General features: G+C 45.7%; 1 long non-coding RNA gene across 1 annotated transcript; it reads left to right on the forward strand.

The window, feature by feature from the left end:
- The first annotated feature begins 843 nt into the window (after positions 1 to 843).
- LOC141271899 (uncharacterized) lies at positions 844 to 19,919 on the forward strand. Its single transcript, XR_012321944.1, has 3 exons — positions 844 to 1,399; positions 17,374 to 18,082; positions 18,507 to 19,919. It is a non-coding gene; the product is annotated as an uncharacterized lncRNA (long non-coding RNA).
- The last annotated feature ends 1,683 nt before the right edge of the window (positions 19,920 to 21,602 follow it).

Raw genomic sequence — 21,602 nt, forward strand, 5'->3', positions numbered from 1 at the left:
TAACACACATGAGAAGTGCCTTGTAAGCAAATGTTGGCACAAAGAGTGCTGCCAACTCAATTAAAATGCGAGGGTAGTTTCCACTGACGCAGGTCTGCGATACTTTACACCTGAGTGAGGAGGAAAGCTCGTTTAGGCTTCAAACACACTCACAATTCCCAGCTGAAATCTGCAAACGGGCCAGAACCGATACTAAATATGGAATATCTGAAGTTCTATACTTCTGATAATCGTGGGACCCATATTTTTAGTGGCGGGGTCAGCTAAGGAACAATATGCATAATTTTGCATAGCTGTAAGCCTCTCCGGGGAGCTGTGGTGCAAAGGCACCAGAATAACGGATCGCAGCTACGCAATGTGTGGTCTCTAAAGAAAGGTAAATTCATAACGAAAAATATGACGTCGCTTGCAAGCTTCTGCGATCAACTAGCGATAAGTTATCGCAAAAGCCAGGTCTTCTAATAAAAATATGAAGGCTGGAGCCCAGGCCATTTGAAGTCATCTCATGGGGGTGTGGGCAGGTCTCTCCCTTCGGCATAAAATAATCCACTGAGGTTGGATCAGTATTCATTGCCGGGAGTATGTATTTATTATAGCAAAGGATCACGTTCGATAACGGTAAAATCTGGAGTGCCTCTTTTCCACCTATACTGAATTGTCTCAGCGATCTTTATAGTAAGTTTCTTCTTTAATCCTGTTTTATTTGTGTAACGATATTCTGTACTGTAAATGTCCCCTTTGTAAAAATCCTTGTTTATTTTTCATAACACTGCCTCCCTTTTGGATAAAATTTAAAATGTAATAGTTCTGTTTCTTTTGTCCTGTAATCGTTCCCTCCCCCGAAGCCTTATACGCTACCTAACTTCAGGCGTCCATCCCGGCCTGTATTATATTCCAAACTTGGTCGGTGGTGGCAACAAATAATAATTTGGCTATCGTGAAGCTGGCAGTAACCGTACGCGGGCGTATACACATAATCCATGCGTCCGAAGGTGTGTGCGCCATACGCTTTCTGCTCGCTTGCCGATAGCTACTTAGTGAGTGATCGGGATCGTGTGCACGCGAATCCCTGACAAAGTTCTGACAAAGTGACGGTAGCTGCAAGATACAGTGATCTCCTCGGTGTCGTCGCTGATGATCCTGACAATAAATATAAATACATATACAAAATAAGTATATTTAACAAAATGGCGAGCAACTATGATACCTAACCTTGAAGGTGGAAGTTGTCCTAAGGTTAAAAAAAAACTTATTACGCTTCATCAGAAAATTCTAGGTTCACCAGACAAGGCAGAAGTGCCAGATTGACTACAAGTGCCAGATGTGCTGAGGATAGACGTGCTGATGACCAGAGCCCAGCATAGTCTAACAAAGGAACTACAAGCTGAGATATCTCAAGGTAAGAAAAATGGATGTTACTGCTTCTTTTTCTAAGCAAAGTAGACTAAGATTTACATCTTTAGACGAGTCTAACTTAGAAGTTTTATGGCTCCGCTTATATGCAGAATGTGAAATGGAAAATGTAAAGTCAGATTCTAAGCTGGTATCCTGTAATAGAGAAAAAGTGAAATTGAAGAATATTTTACAGTTGGTTTATGTATTTTATAAGTTTGTGTCAGAGAAATCAAAACATGACTGTAGAGATAGTGGCAAAGGATACTAATAATATCACAGATTTTGACTGCGAATGTGCAAATGTGGTAATTGAACTAGATGTGAGACACGTGTCTCTAACAGCTACTGAAGGTGACATTGTGTCTTATGACATAGGAAGGAACTTGGGAGGAGACAGGAACTGACATACGAGGAACTGATGTAGGAGACATAGGAACTGACTCTTTAGAGAGCCAATGAACATGCAGAGATTGCCTTCCACACACTGTAATGCCATAGCCATGTTGGTTGTGGGAATTACAGTGATTGGCTGTCCGCACAGCATCATCATGTCTATATAAGACCTGGCACTACTATGCTCGTCACAGTCTACCCTGGAAGCAGGCAGAGTAGGGAGAGGTGCTGCTGAGTCAGGGAGAGATTTGCTTGTTTATAGTTAGTATAGGTATTCCACAACATTTATATCCATCTGAACTAACAGTCCTTCTGAGGACTAATCCAGATGCATATATTAAGTGGTGATAGCAGGAGTTAGGCAGGCAGGGTATGTGGCAGTGCATATAGTGCAAGAGGGTCCATTGAACATTATGTCTGCTGCTTCTGTAATAATTACAGATATTTGTAGACATAGCCCCAGATATCAGGGGCCAGGGCAAATTTTTTTTCCCTCTTAATCCTGGTTATTTGCTTAAAAAGAAATCCAGAGTACACCATTTTTCTGCTTCATTTGCTTGTTAGCACTGCAGAATACAGGCAGATCTGTTCCATATTTCAGCAATAAAAATCCAGAAATTTGAACTGAACGTGAAAAATATTGGCTTCCTTTTCCATTCTGTTGCAGTGTGTCGGTCAAGCTATTCACACTAGGTGTCTGTGAAGAATAGTATTAGTAAATTACAGGCCTGCTATTTAAAACCGTGGTTCTCAGTCAGACATATCACCTATAAGACTATTCCAAAATCAGCCATTTCTGCCTTGCATTTCATTTGCAGTGTGTTGGTGAAGCTATTCACACTAGGTCTCTGTGTAGAATAATATTAGTAAATTTCAGGCCTGCTATTTAAAACTGTGGTTCTCTGTCAGACATATCACCTATATCAGTGTTCCAAAATCAGACATTTCTTCCATTTTCATTTCGTTGCAGTGTGTTGGTCAAGCGATTCACACTTGGTCTCTGTGTAGAATAATATTAGTAAATTACAGGCCTGCTATTTAAAACCGTGGTTCTCTGTCAGACATATCACCTATAACAGTGTTCCAAAATCAGCCATTTCTGCCTTTCATTTCGTTGCAGTGTGTTCGTCAAGCTATTCATACTATGTCTCTGTGTAGAATAATATTAGTAAATTACAGGCTTGCCGCGTGGTTCTGACGTATCACATATAACTGTGTTCCAAAGTCAGCAATTTCTCGTGAACGTGGAAAATATTGTCCTCCATTTAAAATGGGCAAGGTGCGTGGCAAGGGACGGGTGAAGTGGACATGATGGTGATAGTGCATGCAGAGGCAGAGGATGTGGCCGTGGGCAAGCTGAAATTGAGCCTCAGCAAACACCCACATATTGTCGCTCGACCTTCCTTTTCAATTACTAGGGGACCGTAGTACATCACTATTGAACCCACAGCAGTGTCAAAAGGTTGTTGGATAGTAGATAATGCTTCAAGTCACTTTGCCACCACCGTGTCTTCCACACGGTCAAGTCTCAGTAGCCGTGAGTCTGGACCGCATATTCCTCACCCTGATCCTCCTTCCTCCCACCATGCCGAGTGCCTGGAGACAACTGATCCCACACTTGGACACTCTGAAGAGCTGTTCACTTTTCCATTTGTAGATTCGGGCCTCTTGCCCGGCCAGCTTAGCTTCAAACGAGTCAAGAGGAGAACGCGCGTAGCGATGCCCAAATATTGGAGCAGCCATGGTCACACGGCAATGGTGGGAAAGTGCAATTACTGTCGCAAGAGGTGGATGATGATGATGACACACAATTGCCAGAAAGTCAGGAGGAGGACCAGGGTGTGGAAGTGGAAGACGAGGTGGTTGATGATATAGTAACTGACCCAACCTGGCATGGGGACATACAGAGCGAGGACAGCAGCATACAGGGGGTGGAGGCAAGAAGAAGCAGTGTGGTGGCCGCAGACACAAGGTGGGAAAGCGTTCCTCGTAACGCCAACACGACGGAAGTTGCCAGTACAACTGTTAGGTCTTCCCGAGTCTGGTTCTTTTTTAAAGACTCTGCAGATAACCCCAAAAAGGCCATTTGCACCACCTGCTAGGCCAGCATCAGCAGGGGTAACAAAACTAGCAGCCTGACCACCACCAGCATGATCAGGCACATGGCAGCAAAGCACCCAACTAAGTGGGCCGAACCCCAGGGTCCAAAAACAGTGTCTGTGGGTGACACCACTGCTTCCTCCGCTGTTGTGCATGCACGCCAATCCCCTGTCCATGGCGCATGCCAAGATGCCTCCGGCCCCGCGCCTGATGTTGCACACTCTCAACTAGCACGATCAGCAAGCACGTCCTTGTCCCAGTGCAGCGTTCAGTTGTCCCTACCCTAGTCCTTGGAACGCAAGCGCAAATACGCAGCCAACACCCCACAGGCCACACTACTAAATTCACACCTTTCGCGAATGCTTGAGCTCGAAATGTTGCCTTTTAGGCTCGTGGAGACAGAAGCTTTCCGCAACCTGATGGCGGCGGCTGTCCCTTGGTACTCGGTCCGTAGCCGCCACTATTTCTCCCGGTGTGCCATCCCCGCATTACACGAGCACTTGGCCCACAACATTAGCCGTGCCCTCAACAACACAGTTACTGGGAAAGTCCACCAAACCACGGATACGTGGAAAAGTGCTTGTGGGCAGGGACAGTACATCTCGCTGACGGCACACTGGGTTAATATAGTGGAAGCAGGGACCCAGTCGGACCTTGGGAAGGAAAACGTCCACCTGACGCCAAGGATTGCGGACCCTGGGTCTATCAGGATTGCCCCCACATTCTACAGCTCCTGAAACTCCTCTTCCTCATCTTCAGCCTCCATCTCCGAAATGACCACATCAGTCGCAAGTTGGAAGCACTGCAGCATTGCCTCGGCCAAGTAGCCGCAGGCTGTGCTGAAGCTAATATGCTTAGATGTCAAACCGCACAATGCTGAAGAGTTGTGGACAGCTCTGAAAGAGCAGGCTGATCTGTGGCTGACACCACTGACCCTACAGCCAGGCATGGTCGTGTGTGACAATGGCTAGAACCTGGTGACGGCTCTGAGGTGAGGCGAGCTCACACATGAACCATGCCTGGCCCATGTGCTTAACCTCATGGTTCAGCGGTTTCTCAAAACTTACCCCGATCTGCTGGATATGCTTGTCAAAGTACGCCACGTGTGTGCCCATTTTAGAAAGTCAGCTACAGCTTTCACCGCCCTTGCCGTGCTTCAGCAGCGTTTGCAGCTTCCAGCTACCTGACTGGTGTGCGATGTCCCCATACATTGGAACTCTACATTGCAGATGTTGGGAAGGATTTGGGAGCAGAAAAGGGCAGTTGTTGACTACCAGCATCAACACAGCCGTCGGTATTCAGGTTAGACTCCACACATAAAACCTCAGGAGTGGACATGGATATCAGACATCTGTACCATCCTCCAAAACTTTGAGGACTCCACCAAGATGGTGAGCGGCGATGATGCCATAATTAGCGTCACCATCCCTCTTCTCTTTCTTCTGAAACACTCTCTACTCACAATCAAAGAGGATGCATTGCAGGTGGACCACGATGAGTTGGAGCAAGGAACCATACAGGGTGATTCCACACAGCCCAGCCTCATCTCATCCCAACGTGGACTGTCCTACCGTCTGCTCAGCGTGGATGGCCTGAGGGGAAGAGGAGGAGGGCATGGTCAGTTGTACTCTTGGTGAGTACACGGAAGTCTTGCATGTTAGCAATCTGGCACACCTGGCTGAGTTTATGTTACGCTGTCTTTCCCGTGACCCTCGCATTGTCCAACTTTTGGGTGACAATCATTACTGGTTGGTGACACTTCTAGACCCACACTACAAAGAGAATTTTCTGTCTCTTATTACCGTGCCGGACAGGCCTAATAAAATGGGGCAGTACAAGAAGGCCCTTGTTGCGGAATTATTAAAAAATCTGAAAACACTGGCGGCGGAGGTCACAGTTCGTTGGACAACCAAGGAGTACAGGCGATAGAGACACAAATGCAATACAGCAGAGGCAGGGGAACACTGTCAAAGTTCTGGGACAGTTTTTTCAGACCCTTCCATCGCACAGGCCCTGAGGTGCGGGGTACTCTCACAAAGAGGGAAACGTTTCGGAAGATGCTGAGGGAGTACCTTGCCGACCATACCAACGTCCTCCTTGATGCCTTATAATTATTGGGCATCCAAGCTGGACACGTGGCATGAACTGGCTCTCTACGCCTTGGATGTCCTGGCCTGCCCTGCCGCTATTGTTTTTACTCAGAGTGGGTTTTTAGTGCTGCTGGTGGAATTATAACAGATAGCATTTTCAGTTGACAGGCCGATGTTCCTAACAGGCTGACTCTCTTATAAAAATGAACAAGGGCTGGATTGAGCCCGACTTCTCAACACCACCAAATGATAGCAGCATAACAAACTCAAACACAGCGTCTTTTTTTTTGGGAGGTCTAACTCTATTCCCAATCACTTCTGTCTTCACACCCAAACATGGGTATAGGCTTCCTGACTTTGTCTATTTGTTCTTGTCCTCCTCCTTCTCCTCATCCTCCACCACTATATCTACCATTTCACCGTATCTATGTCTCTTGCAAAGGGCATTGGAGTTCCTCCAAATTTTTGGCAGCCGTTGCATTCACTGCATAGGCAAACAGTATGGGAGACCCACTTCCTAATAATGGGAACATTCTTTTCAGGAGGCCCTCCTACCTCTACGTCTCTTGCAAGGGACACTGGAGTTTCTCCACATTTTTGGTAGCCGTTGCATTCACGCCATAGTCAAACAGTATGGGAGACCCACTCCTTTTTAATGGGAACATGTTGTACTCATTACTGTAGCCCAGCTCCATGTGTCTTTAAATTGTTAGTAGGGTTTTTCCTAAATTTTGGCAGCCGTTGGACTCACTGCATACCCTATAACTGTATAGCAGACCCTCTCCTTTTTAATGGGAACATGTCGTTACTGTGGCCCTGCTCTATGTGTCTTTAAATTGTTAGTGTGGTTTTTCCTAAATTTTGGCAGCCCCTTGCAGTCACAGCATGGGCATTACCACTATAGGAGACCCACTCCTTTATAATAGGAACATTTTTTTTACTCAGACCCTCCTCTATGTCGCTTCAAAGAGGTATTGGGTTGCATCCAAATTTTTGGCAGCCCTTGCAGTCACTGCATATGCAATAACCGTATAGGAGACCTATTATTTAATAATGGGAACAACAAAGCATAGCCGACTGCTGGCCCTTTAAGAATAGTATAGTAAGTATAGACTTACATTGGGCTCGTTACTCGGACTGAGCATTCGAGTATTCCAATTTGCTCAACCCGAGCAACGAGTACCCGAGCATTTTAGTGCTCACTCATCACTAGAACTGACGTAGAAAGGCCACTAAAAATAAAAGAAAAGTTAAGTCACAGAGGCCCAAACTACAAAATCATTCCTGCATATGATAACAAAATCCATGTGTGTAGAAATTCAGAGATATGAGAGAGCTTTGCTGTGAAGTTTGATTTAACCAATGAGGAGAAGATTCATGAGATCCATACCCTCTTCCTCTGATTCCTGATTTGTTCAGCCAGGTTGTAGGAGCTAAGGTATTCTCCAAGTTGGATTAAAGGGGAGCCTACAATCTGGTTAGAATCAGAGAAGGGGACGAATGGAAAACAGCGTTAAATACCCCTGAAGGGCATTTTGAGAGTTTTGTTATGCCTTTTGGTTTGACAAATGCACCTGCGGTGTTCCAGCATTTCATAAATTATATTTTCCATCATTTGATGGGGAGGTTTGTGGTGGTTTATCTGGACGATATTTTGGTTTACCCACCTGATTTTGAGACACATCGGGGGCATTTTAAACAGTTGCTCCAGATATTAAGGGATAACAAACTATATGCCAAACTAGAAAACTGTGTTTTTGCCATTCAGGAGGTGCAGTTTTTGGGGAACTTCTTGTCATCTTCAGGTTTTCGGATGGATCCGGAGAAGATCCGTGTAGTCCTTGATTGAGACCATCCCGAGAACCTGAAGTCTCTACAACACTTTCTGGGCTTTACAAATTTTTACTGAAAATTCATACAAATTTACTCATTAATTGTGAAACCCCTTACTGACATGACTAAGAAAGGGTCTGATTTTTCCAAATGGTTGGATGCCTCCCTCCAAGCTTTTTCTTCCTTAAAGAATTATTTTGCCACTGCTCCTATACTCAACCCGATGTTTCCCAACCCTTTATTGTGGAAGTTCATCCGTTGGATGTGGGGGTTGTAGCTGTGTTGTCTCAGGGTCCATTCCCTGGTAAATGGCGTCCATGTGCCTTCTTTTCTAAAAAAAATTGTCTTCGGCTGAGAGAAATTATTACGTAGGTAATAGGAGCTTTTTGGCAATCAAATTGGCATTCAAAGAATGGCGACATTGGTTGGAGGGGGCTGTCCAACCTATCACTGTTATTACTGACCATAAGAACCTGTCATATCTCCAGTCAGCTAAACGTCTCATCCCTAGGCAAGCCAGATGGTCCCGGTTTTTTACTAGGTTCAATTTTGTTGTCACTTTTCGTCCAGGGGTCAAAAATGTCAAGGCTGATGCTTTGTCCCTGAGCTTCCCTGATGGCGGTGACCATAAGAACCCTGCCCCGATGTTACAGAATGGGGTAGTCATTTTGGCATTATATCCTGAACTGCAGGGTGAGGTGTTGGAGGCTCAGGGAGACGCTCTTGTCTCCTGCCCTCCAGGAAGGTTATTTGTACCATATAATCTGTGCCGCAAAGTAATTGAGGATCATCATAACTCTTTGCTTGCTGGTCATCCAGGTGGTAAGGCAACTGCGGACCTCCTCTCTCATCGTTTTTGGTGGCCGGGGTGTGATTGAACACGTATCTGCTTATAGTATTTGCGCGTGTTCTAAGATTTCGCATACCCGTCCGTGAGGTACTCTTCTGGCTTACCGGTTTCTGCAGGCAAAACGGTGGTTTTGGTGGTTATAGATAAGTTCAGTAAAATGTTTACCTGCACTTCCAAATGCCAAGACACTTGCTCAGGTGTTTATAAATGAGATAGTGAAGATTTACGGGATTCCCTCCGATGTAGTGTCAGATCGGGGGACCCAGTTTGCTTCCAAGTTCTGGAAAGCATTCTGTTCTCGACTGGGGGTGCAGCTGTCCTTTTCCTCTTGTCACGGGTGTGTTGCCACGAAGATCGTCACGAGTACACAGCCTGACTTCTCGCAGCTGACTTGTTGGTGCTTTGTGTTTTCTCGGCAGTGAAGGAGTTAATTCTCTCTCTCTCTGGGCTAGCTGAGGTCCAGCCTCGCCCAGCTGCAATCAATGCTTCGTTAGTGAGACTCCTTTATATTCCTGCTGGTCTGTTTGTGAGGTGTCGGTGAAAGCTTTTCATTCAGACTTACAGAGCGGATCGTGGTGTTTGGAGTTGCTGAGATAAGTGTATTTGAAAGTGTTATTTCCCTTTCCTCGCTTTATCATTTATCTCCTTTCCCGTTGGTGTTCCCTCTGTTGTAGTTTTGTTGAAGTTGTATGCAAGGTGGTTTTGGTTTTTCCCTTGTACTGTCTCGTTCGTCTAAATACTGTGTGTGGGCATATTATCGCTGGTTCCCAATTGTTGTGATCGGGGTCCTTCTCAGGACTAGATTACTGTGGTGCAGGGATCCTCAGGAGGTAGGGGTTACGCTGGCGGCCTGGACCTCTGTACCTTTAACAGTACCTCCAGGATGAGGGATTAGTCAGGGCCCCAGCTTAGGGTCAGCTTAGGCCCCCTACCTCCAGTATTCTGTGACAGTGTGACATTTTCACCGACCAACTTAGTTTTTCTCCAGCTACCATGGATCCAGTAGCCGGTCTAGCTCAGCAGTTGCAGAGTTTGTCCATGGGGCTGGCGGACGTTAGGTCCAAGGTTTTGCATCCTCTGGAGCAAGCCGGACCAGAACCTAAAGTAGCTCTCCCTGACAGGTTCACTGGGGGGCGGGACAAGTTTTTTGTTTTCCGGGAGGCATGCAAATTGTACTTTCGGCTGCGGCCTCGGTCATCGGGCAGTGAAGAACAAAGGGTGGGAATTGTCATCTCGCTCCTACAAGGGGACCCACAATCTTGGGCGTTCTCTCTTCCCCCTAGCTCCCCAGTTCTCCAGTCAGTGGATAGGTTTTTCGCTGCTTTGGGACTCGTATATGATGACCCAGATCGGATCTCCCTTGCTGAGTCTAAGTTACGTAGGATTCAGCAGGGAGATCGTCCGGCGGAGGAATTCTGTTCGGAGTTCCGTAGGTGGGCCACGGACACCCAGTGGAATGACCCGGCTCTTAGGAGCCAGTTTTGTCATGGTTTATCCGACAAATTACAGGATGTGTTGGCACAGTATGACTCTCCCGCGTCACTGGAAGCCGCTATGGCCCTTGCTATTCGCGTTGACAGACGGCTTCGGGAGAGGTGCGGGATAACTCTACCCCCTGTAATGTCTCCACCTCTTACAAGGTCCCCTCATATGGTGGTTCCCCTGGTCAGTCCGGAGGAGCCTATGCAATTAGGAGGGACATCATTTCGGGGAAGGGGACCGGTGGTGCGCCATAAGACAGGAAGGTGTTTCCTCTGCGGGAAAAAGGGACATTTTATTGGGGGGTGTCCATCCCGCCCCTTGCTGAGTAAAGAGTCGTCGAAAAAACTGTTGATCCCAGGTTGTGTGGTGGACGGCAATCTGGGAGTAGGTATTTCGTCCCTAGGTTCGTCTCAGTTTCTCGTACCGGCGGAGGTGGTGGTGGGTACGAGAACTGAGAGGATATCTGTTCTTCTGGATAGTGGGGCCGGGGCTAATCTGGTTGATGCTCGGTTTGCCCGGGTTCAAGGTATGCGATTGAGTGAGTTGGCTAAACCCATCCCCATATTCTCGATCGATGCCAGGCCTCTCGGTCAGGGAAGTTTTTTGCAAGCTGTGCATGGCGTAAAACTTCAAGTGGGGGCAATACATAAAGAACTGTTGTCTTGCTACGTGTTGGAGGGTCTTCCCACTCCTATAGTGTTGGGCCTTCCTTGGTTAGCTAAGCATAACCCTGTTATTAATTGGCAAACCAGAGAGATAAGCCAATGGAGTAAATTCTGTAATAAAAACTGCATGAACACGGTCATCGGTGCGGTTACTCCTTGGGTCTTACCTCCATTTCTGGCAGACTTTGAGGATGTATTCTCGGAGAATGGGTGTCAGGAACTACCTCCTCATCGCGAGTATGACTGTTCTGTAAAACTGCTCCCTGAGGCCAAGTTACCTAAAGCTAGGTTGTATAACCTTTCTGGTCCTGAGAGGCAGGCCATGAAGGATTATATTTCTGAAAGTCTGGCTAAGGGGCATATTAGACCTTCATCTTCACCGGTGGCCGCGGGGTTCTTCTTTGTTAAGAAGAAAGATGGAGGCCTACGCCCTTGCCTGGATTTCCGTGAACTTAATCGGATTACGGTCCAAGATCCGTATCCGCTCCCACTTATTCCCGATCTCTTTAATCAGATCGTGGGCGCCAAATGGTTCTCTAAGTTGGATCTCAGGGGGGCGTACAATTTGATTAGGATGAAGGAGGGGGATGAGTGGAAGACGGCTTTTAACACTCCGGAGGGGCATTATGAGAACCTTGTCATGCCATTCGGTCTGACTAATGCCCCGGCGGTGTTTCAACACTTTGTTAATGATATTTTTCGCCACCTGGTGGGACAGTTTGTTGTCATATATCTGGATGATATCTTAATTTACTCGCCGGATCTGGTGTCTCATCAGGAGCATGTTAGACAGGTGTTACAGATCTTGCGGGATAATAAACTGTATGCCAAGTGGGAAAAGTGTGTGTTCGCCGTACAGGAACTCCAGTTTTTAGGCTTCCTGGTTTCTGCGTCCGGTTTTCGTATGGACCCTGGGAAAGTGCGGGCAGTTCTTGAGTGGGATCGGCCGGAGAATCTTAAGGCACTACAACGTTTCCTGGGGTTTGCTAACTATTACCGGAAGTTCATTCGTAATTTCTCGTCCGTGGTTAAGCCTCTCACAGACATGACTAAAAAGGGGACGGATTTTTCTAGGTGGTCTGACAAGGCTTGTCAAGCATTCTCCTCCTTGAAAAAATGTTTTGCCTCGGCACCCATACTCATTCAACCTGATGCGTCTCAGCCATTCTTTGTAGAGGTAGACGCTTCCGAGGTAGGGGTGGGAGCAGTATTGTCACAGGGTTCGTCCCCTGGTAAGTGGCATCCGTGCGCCTTTTTCTCTAAAAAATTGTCGTCCGCTGAGAGGAATTACGATGTCGGCAATAGGGAACTCCTGGCCATTAAGTTAGCTTTTGAGGAGTGGCGCCATTTTTTGGAGGGGGCAGTTCATCCGGTCACCGTCATCACCGATCACAAGAACCTGCTATATCTGGAGTCCGCTAAACGTCTGAATCCCAGACAAGCTAGGTGGTCATTGTTTTTTACCAGGTTTAATTTCGTCGTTACATATCGTCCTGGGTCTAAAAATGTAAAGGCGGATGCCTTATCTCGTAGTTTCCCTGGGGCCGGGAATACGGACAACCCGATTCCTGTTCTTCAGGAGGGGGTGGTGGTTTCGGCAGTATGCTCTGAGCTGGAGGAGGAGATATTGGAGGCTCAGGGGGACGCCCCTGTTGGACCTCCGGGGAGACTGTTCGTTCCAGATCAGTTGCGACAAAAGGTGATCGAGGCACACCATAACTCAGTTTTTGCAGGACACCCGGGGAGTAAAGCAACTGTGGATCTCCTCTCGCGTCGGTTTTGGTGGCCTAACTTACATAAAGAGGTGGTAACTTTTGTCGCGTCCTGTGGGGTTTGTGCGCGCTCTAAGACCTCACATACCCGTCCGTCTGGGGCCCTCTTACCTTTGAAGATCCCGGAGCGTCCTTGGACTCATCTGTCTATGGACTTTATTACGGACCTCCCTCCGTCTTCGGGTAAAACGGTCATACTCGTTGTAGTGGACAGGTTCAGCAAGATGGCACATTTTATCGCTCTTCCGGCTCTCCCTAATGCTAAAACTCTTGCGCAGGTGTTCATTGGGGAGATTGTGAGGCTTCACGGGGTACCCTCCGAGGTGGTGTCTGATCGGGGGTCTCAGTTTGTGTCCAAGTTCTGGAAGGCGTTTTGTGCACGGCGGGGGATGCATTTGTCATTCTCGTCGGCTTTTCATCCTCAGACCAATGGTCAGACGGAACGTATGAACCAGAGCTTGGAGACATATCTTCGGTGTTTTGTGTCAGAGAACCAGGAGGACTGGTCTTCTTTCCTACCTCTGGCAGAGTTTGCTCTCAATAATAGGCGAAGCGAGTCCACTGGTAAGTCCCCGTTTTTTGGGGCATATGGTTTTCACCCCCAGTTTTGTACTTTCAGTAGGGGGGGCTCTTCGGGGGTTCCGGAGGAGGAACGATTTTCCTCATCTCTCGCTTCAGTATGGAGAGGGGTGCTGAAGAATCTGAATACTATGGGGAACCGATACAAACGTATGGCTGATAGGAGGAGAGTGTCTGGTCCGGACCTAAGTGTGAACGATCAGGTATGGTTGTCTACCAGGAATATTAAACTTAAGGTTCCCTCCTGGAAACTGGGTCCCAGGTTCATCGGGCCGTACAGAATCAGTTCTGTTATTAATCCGGTGGCATTCCGTCTTGACCTCCCCCCTACGTTTAAAATTCACAACGTGTTTCACAGATCATTGCTTAAGAGGTATGTGGCGCCGGTGGTACCGTCACCTTTACCTCCCCCTCCTGTGGTTGTCAATGGTAACTTGGAGTTCCAGGTATCGAGGGTCATTGATTCACGCTTTAATCGCCGGTCCCTTCAGTACTTGGTTCATTGGAAGGGGTATGGTCCTGAGGAGAGGATGTGGGTTCCTGCGTCGGATATTAACGCAGACCGATTAGTTCGGGCCTTCCACACGACTCACCCGGATAAACCTGGCCCTGAGGGTCCGGAGGCCCCTCGTAGAAGGGGGGGTACTGTCACGGGTGTGTTGCCACGAAGATCGTCACGAGTACACAGCCTGACTTCTCGCAGCTGACTTGTTGGTGCTTTGTGTTTTCTCGGCAGTGAAGGAGTTAATTCTCTCTCTCTCTGGGCTAGCTGAGGTCCAGCCTCGCCCAGCTGCAATCAATGCTTCGTTAGTGAGACTCCTTTATATTCCTGCTGGTCTGTTTGTGAGGTGTCGGTGAAAGCTTTTCATTCAGACTTACAGAGCGGATCGTGGTGTTTGGAGTTGCTGAGATAAGTGTATTTGAAAGTGTTATTTCCCTTTCCTCGCTTTATCATTTATCTCCTTTCCCGTTGGTGTTCCCTCTGTTGTAGTTTTGTTGAAGTTGTATGCAAGGTGGTTTTGGTTTTTCCCTTGTACTGTCTCGTTCGTCTAAATACTGTGTGTGGGCATATTATCGCTGGTTCCCAATTGTTGTGATCGGGGTCCTTCTCAGGACTAGATTACTGTGGTGCAGGGATCCTCAGGAGGTAGGGGTTACGCTGGCGGCCTGGACCTCTGTACCTTTAACAGTACCTCCAGGATGAGGGATTAGTCAGGGCCCCAGCTTAGGGTCAGCTTAGGCCCCCTACCTCCAGTATTCTGTGACAGTGTGACACCTCTGCCTTCCACTCTCAGTCGAATGGACAGACGGAACGTGTCAATCAGAATTTGGAGACCTACCTCAGGCGTTTAATTTCCGAAAATCAGGAGGATTCGGCATCCTACTTACCTCTGGCAGAATTTGCCATTAATAATCATCGTTGAAAATCCACTGGCAGGTCACCGTTCTTTGGTGCATATGGTTACCATCCACAGTTTGGTACCTTTAGTGGGGGAGGAGCTTCAGGAGTTCCTGAGGAATGTTTTGCTTCATCGCTCTCCTCGGTGTGGCAGGGGTTGCTGAGTAATTTAAAGATCATGGGAGACAGGTATAAACGCATGACTGACAGAAAACGCTTGCCAGGCCTGGACCTGAATGTGAATGATTTTGTGCGGTTGTCTACAAAGAATATTAAGTTGAAAGTCCCTTCCTGAAAACTGGGACCTAGGTTTATTGGTCCCTATAAAATAACCGCTGTCGTCAACCCAGCAGCGTTTTGTCTTGAGCTTCCTCGGGCCCTTAAGGTCCACAATGTTGTCCACAGGTCCTTACTCAAGAAATATGTGGAACTTCTTGAGCCCTCACCTCTACCGCTGCCCCCAGTAATGGTTGATGGTAATCTGGAGTTTCAGATTTAAAGGATTGTAGATTCTCGTCTCCAACGTCGTTCTCTGCAATACTTGGTGCACTGGAAGGGTTATGGTTCAGAGGAGAGGATGAGGATTTCAGCATCAGAGGTGAATGCTCCCAGGTTGGTTTGTTCATTCCACACCTCTTATCCTGAGAAACCTGGTCCTGAATGTCCGGAGGCCACTCGCAGAAGGGGGATACGGTCACGGGTGTGTCAGATGTGAAAGACAGTCGCCCTGCAGTTGGTTGCAGAAGATCTCTTCGTTTGGCATTATAGACACCTTCTTAGCTGTTTCACTCTAGGACCCAGCAGCTACCTCCCTCTTACTCTAATTGACACCCTTGCCTGGATGTTTCAATAGTTTCACTTTGCTACAGGTCGGTGGCTGTGATATTCACGTTTCCTTGTGAAAGCTTTGAAGTCGGCTCAAGCTAAGATATTTTTCCCCAGTGTCTGTCTACCTTGTTGTCTTTAGTTGTTAATGGGGATCAACTAGTGCTCATCCCCCCTTCCCTATCCAGGGCCAAGCGCTAGGGAAATACAGGTGTAGGTTCCTGTGTGGCAATTGGTGGAGAACCAATATAGGGATGGTAGGGGAGACAGGGTGATTTCAGATCAGCCTAGGAGGTCTCCACTCCCCCCTTTCCCCAGAGGCTGGGCTCCCTTCTCCTCTTCCCTTTGTGTAGCACTTAGTCTTTTCCACACCTTGTGTGACAGTTCTTTATCAGAGCTGGACCTTTTTTCTTCTTTTTCTGGAGCTTGAGCTGTTGCTGTTGGTTTTGCCTCCCAATAGGGTTCGGTATGTTTGTCGAACCGTTCAACAAATTATTCGGTGAACATCGGGAAGTTCGCCGAACTGGAACGAACCAGACTTTTAAAGGTTCACTCATCTCTAGTGCTGAGATGATCTAGGATTTCAATATACTTGAGAAAAAAGGTATGAGTTTAAAACGTGGTGAGATTATACCACTTTGAACAATTATGTACAGAAAGAAATGATTCCCAGGGGGCTTAGAATTGAGAAAATACCAGCAGTGGTTTTTACCCCACCTTTAGTTGATTAGTGGAATCAATTTAACAAACTGTTCATTGAATCTCATGAACCTTATTATAAAGTAACAGGATATAAAACTCAAGGAGATCCAGGTGGAGATCATCACTATGAAATATAATTTGGAACAATATAAGGATGATCCTAATTATAAAGAGTCATTACAACGTATACAAAATTCAGTTAGGGCTCGCTAAAAATCCAAATTTCAGAGAGATACTAATGATTATGAACAGAATCAGGGTTATGAATGGGGCAGATGGCAACAGCCATCTAGAATGCTGCATCCGTGTTAAATATTAATTATGGATATTCATTTTTTTATTCTGAATTCTGTACCCATACATTGCAGAAGCCTCGTGCTAGGGTTTTTAGCGGATATCACAAAGTGCTATTCTTAGCTCAGTTTAAGTTAGTGCCATATATAAAGAACAGATGCTATGAGCCCTGTAAGACATAGGGAGGGGCTCTCTTGCCATTTCACAGGACACCAGACTAAGGATCTACGCATGAAGGTCAGCCAATGTAGGGCCGAGCACATGTGTTCTATCTTGACATGTGCTTGACAAGGCAAGGAAAGATGGACACTCATTAATCAATCACTTTGCAACTATTTTACCTATTTTATGTAACTACTGCAATTATTCTTTTTAATGGACAATCTAAGAATAAACCGCTACATTTTTTTATGATAACATCGTGATATATTCTTTGAACAATCGCATCTGATAATAAGTCCTCTATAAAAAAAATATACGGAAATAAGTATATTTTAACAGTCCCCTCCTTAAAAGTAATAAAATTACAAGATTAATACATCTGGCTTGCATGTCAGCTTCAGTTCTTAGGACCAAGAGTCTATTGCCAGCTATGTGGGTGAAAATGAAACACCGGGTTCATCTAGTGAATTTTCATATTGTAGTAAAAACAAAAAAAATAATGCCTCAAAAACGTAAACGACACGGCTAGCATAAGCATTCCAAATCCCACAGGAATAATTACACGCCGCAGGAGAATGCATTAATGGAAAAATCAAATGTTCAATGTCTTGAATCTTTCACAATGCACACTCACTAAGGAACATTTAGAAGTTTTAGCCTTTGGTTTGAACTTTGTCCCAGATCAGCGGTTTAATTTATTCCAAACATTATTGGATGTCAACAAATTCATTCGGAATATAACTGTGAAGCAGCATTTTCTTTCCTCTGATAATACAACACTTGGAGTGAAAACAGATGTGGGTCCTAATGTGTTTCGTAAATTGTGTTTCAGGGAACAGATGGCACTGAAAACATTGCAAGAGCTGAGTGGGAACGAACTTTCAGGTGATGGGTTGATCAATATAGCGGAAAATTGAGACCAGAAATCCATTTTTTTACTTAATACAAACCAGCGTGGATTGTATGGATCGTTTCCAGAATACGGTTGAGCGGGAATTGAGCGGATTGAATTCCAGCGTTAATGTCAGTGGATCGCAGTTCAATTTAAATGCAGCACAACATAAGGCCACACAGGAATTGAAGCATATGTTGGAGATAACCATAAAAATAGCTGATAAAGGTGGTCTCGTGGTTGCAATAGACACTGACCTATACAGATCCCAGATTAAGGACTTATTGAAGGGTGAACTACATATATACATCTAAAGAATGATCCCACTAACAGCATACAAAGGAACGCCATCAGAATTATTGACGAGGGCCTCTCTTTGGGGGTACTTACGAAAACTCAGGCGGATTTCTTGAAAGCGGAGCATGTGGTTCACTCCATAATGCACGCACTTCTCAAAGTGCATAAGGGGGTCTCACCACCACCGATGAGACCAATCATCTCGGGCATAGGCTCTAACACAGAACATTTGAGTAAATGGTTGGACTCTCTTCTGCAGTCTTTGAATCAAAGAATTTCAGGATTTATAAGGGACTCTGGAGATGTTCTTGAACAATTGTCTGACATAATCTGGTATGAAAACTTGTCTTGGGTGAGTTGTGACGTTATTTCCCTATACACATCCATCCCCCATTTCGTCTAACAAAATATTGTGACTATTCGTTGGATTTGTGTGCATACATTATACAAGTGACAGTTTCTCATGAAGAACAATTATTTTTTGTTCGATGGCTGTTATTATTTGCAGCATAGGGGAGTGGCCATAAGAGGTTAACATTCTCCCTCCCTTGCAAATTTAGTCATGGCTTATTGGGAGGAGAACTATTTGTATGTGGATGACAATCCGTTTGTTGACCATTTGTTCTGGTATGGCAGACACATGGACGATATCCTGCTTATTTGGGGGGGTGGAGCAGTGTATCTACCATACCGGAATTTGATGATTTACTTGAATTTAAATCAATGTAATTTGTCATTTAAACATGTCACTAACTCTTTGTCTATATCATTCTTAGATCTGTTGTTGCAGGTGGTACAGGGTGAGCATATTGCCACCTCCACGTTCTCTAAACCTCTTTCAGGCAACACCATATTGCATGCGAGGAGCAGTCATCTGAAGCATACCATCAAATCCGTACTGGTAGGTGAGATGACCTGAATTATTAGAAACTGTAGTAATCTATCTGGATTAAGTGTTGAATTGCAACTATGACTTGACAAGTTGAAGAGGAGAGGTTATCCACGGTGGACACTGGATAGGGCTGAGGGCATCGCAAAGAAGAGGGACCCACAGGATTCAATCTCTTATAGAGATAAAAAAAAGAACTACATATTAATAGATGTCCCGTGTTATCTACACAATATTGCCCACAATTTGAACAAAAGGATTGTGTTAAAACACATACCTATATTATATGAGTAGATAAAAATTGTGTGTAGGCGCTGGTAGGTGGGCATGGATATTACCTGCTGCGAGGGATAGACAACCACCACAGGTTGACAGTACTGGAAAAGTCCAATGTTTAAAAAATAGGAATAATTAAAATATCCTGCTCTGGTAAGGTTTAGGCCGTATATAAGAAGGGGGAGGGTTGTTGTGGACAAGATGTGGACAATAGGAGAGGATGATAAAAATTTTTATTTTAAATAGTAAATCTCACATAAAAATGACGTTAAATCACAGTGAAGGTTAAAAAATGTTAAAATATTAGATAGAGATAGATGGTGGATCTTTTGGGGTAGAGGCTTTCTGTAAGTTCCTTGTAATTGTAGCCTCGTGGGTTTCTAGGCCAGTTTTAGAAGAGTTGTAGTCTGGGTGGTTCCTAGGTGTAAAAAGGAGAAAGAGAAGGGGAAAGGGGGGGTTTTAGTGACCAGATTGTTCCCCGTATGCTTGGAGTGGCTGCTCTCACTGGTGGAAGAAGTGATTTACCTGTTGTCGATCTGAGTAGGTTTCCAGGTGTGGATGGCTTGTGCTTGGGGTGAAGATCGTTTCTTGATATTTAAGCAGCGGGATTAGAAGGTGCTGCTAATGGATATAGAGTAATATTAGTTAAGCCTGTAACACTGTGCATAGGGTCTGAATGGCACATATAGAGGGATGCAGTTTTTTACCTGTAAAGGAGGGGGGTTCTGTGTAAGTTGCAGGACTGCACTTGATGGTGTCTGCGGTCTTGATTGTTGTCCAGTTCTGGGTGATGGACAGCTAGCGTGGATCGCAGTGCTTGAAGCTACTTGCTGCTGTTGGCGAATAGTAGAAGGGTTTTGTTATACCTGTGGTACAGTGCGGGGGGTCTGAGTGGCACAGGTGAGAAAATATGTGTTTACCTGTACGAGGTTCTGTATAGGTTCCAAGGTAGCACGAGCTAGTGACTACGGTCTTGAAGCATGTTGTCCAAGGGTGGGTGATGGACAGCTGTATATGTATCAAAAAAGGCTTGAAGGATAAATATTAGTATACTTAGGTGTATCTATGGATTGTAGTTAGTAGGGGGAGGGCAGGCACAGTGCAGGTAAAATGATTAAAATGTTACCTGTTGGATTAGAGCACTGAAAATCTGCTTGTTCCTTGGGCTCACTGGTAGTGTTAGTAGCAGTGGGGAAGCAGTGTCTGTGCTCTATGTTAGGGTACTGAGGATCTGCTTAATCCTCTTGAGCTTTTTCGTGGTGGTAGTTGCGATCAGGAGAGATGAGCAGTCTGGTGTGTGTACAGCATGTGCACACTGTGGTGCAGTCTTAGATGCTGGATGTCACCGTGGGAGCAGAGCTCAGTTACTTACAATTAGTTGTCTGTCAGGGATGATTCTGCTAACAGGGGCTCGTTAGCGTATTACTGTACTCCCAGAGTCACAGCTGGCAGCGGGGGGTAGAAGGGCAGTGGGGCGTAGAGATGGGTCGCGCAGGGAGTGTAACAGGGTCCCGGCCGGTGACCAGCTGTTCTCCCTTGCGTCTCCCTTGCGCTAGGTGTCCTCTGTCGGCGGTCTGTGGAGGGCGGGAAGGACCTTGAGTAGGCTCCTTGTGTCAATGCAGTAGGACCTGCGTGACGTCAGTGCACGTGACAGCGCGCACGTGACCCGTACCGGTACGGTGGCTTACAGGGACCAAAAAGACCAACGCGTTTCAAGAACTACGGTTCTCTTCCTCAGGGATGGTCTACTGCTGTAAGTAGGTCACTTATATATGCGCTCTGTCCATGATTGATTAGTGGGGGCGGGGTCAGCTTGGTAATATGCTTTAATTCGGATGAATGCATTAATCATCATTGAAAGCAAATAACTCAATCTCAGAATTGAGTCCTTTTGGTTTTAATGTGTCCAGGTTGAATATCCACTTGCTTTCAATCCTGGACATTTGTTTTAGATAGTCCCCTTTGCGCCATTGTTTGTGGACCTTCTGTAGGCCTGTGATGGTAGTGCCCTTGATGGAACCTCCATGTTTTTCGGAGTAATGTATAGATAGAGGGTGTCCATCAAATTTTTTGGAAATATTGCTCAGATGTTCATTTATGCGCACATGTAAGGGGCATTTGGTTCTACCTATATAAAGTTTGTTGCATGGACATCGGAGGCTGTAGATGACACCTTCGGTGTTGCAAGTAATGAAGTCTGAGATTGTGTGGGTGATTTGGCCTTCCATGATTATTTTTTGTGTTTTGATGTGCAGCTTCTTGCATGCTGCGCATTTATTGCAGGGAAAAAAAACAACAGTTTCTTTAATGAGTGGGGGTTTATTGTTGATTTGAGGATTGCGAACTGTTGGTGCAATGAGGTTTCCCAGGTTTTTTGCTTTCCTATAGATGAATCTTGGCTTTGGTGGAATGAGATCGCCTATTATTTTGTCATCGTGAAGGATATGCCAGTGTTTTGAAATTATTTTTCTTAATAAGTGTGTATTGGAGTTGTATTGAGTTATGATAGGGATATCTGTTTGTGTTGTAGGGTCAGTGGCATTAATTTTTGTGGTGCTGTTCTTAAGGAGGTTATCTCTGGGTATAGTTTGAATCTGATTTTTCACTTTGTGTAGAAATTGTGGATTGTATCCTTTTTCTAAAAATGTATTTGTTAATTGTATGGCTTCTTCGTTGAAGTCCCCAGTGTTGGAGCAATTTCTGTATA

The sequence above is a fragment of the Phyllobates terribilis genome, unplaced genomic scaffold, assembly GCF_046119375.1.
Source record: "Phyllobates terribilis strain yellow unplaced genomic scaffold, ASM4611937v1 Scaffold_5__5_contigs__length_657084704, whole genome shotgun sequence".
In the NCBI taxonomy this organism is placed as follows: Eukaryota; Metazoa; Chordata; class Amphibia; order Anura; family Dendrobatidae; genus Phyllobates; species Phyllobates terribilis.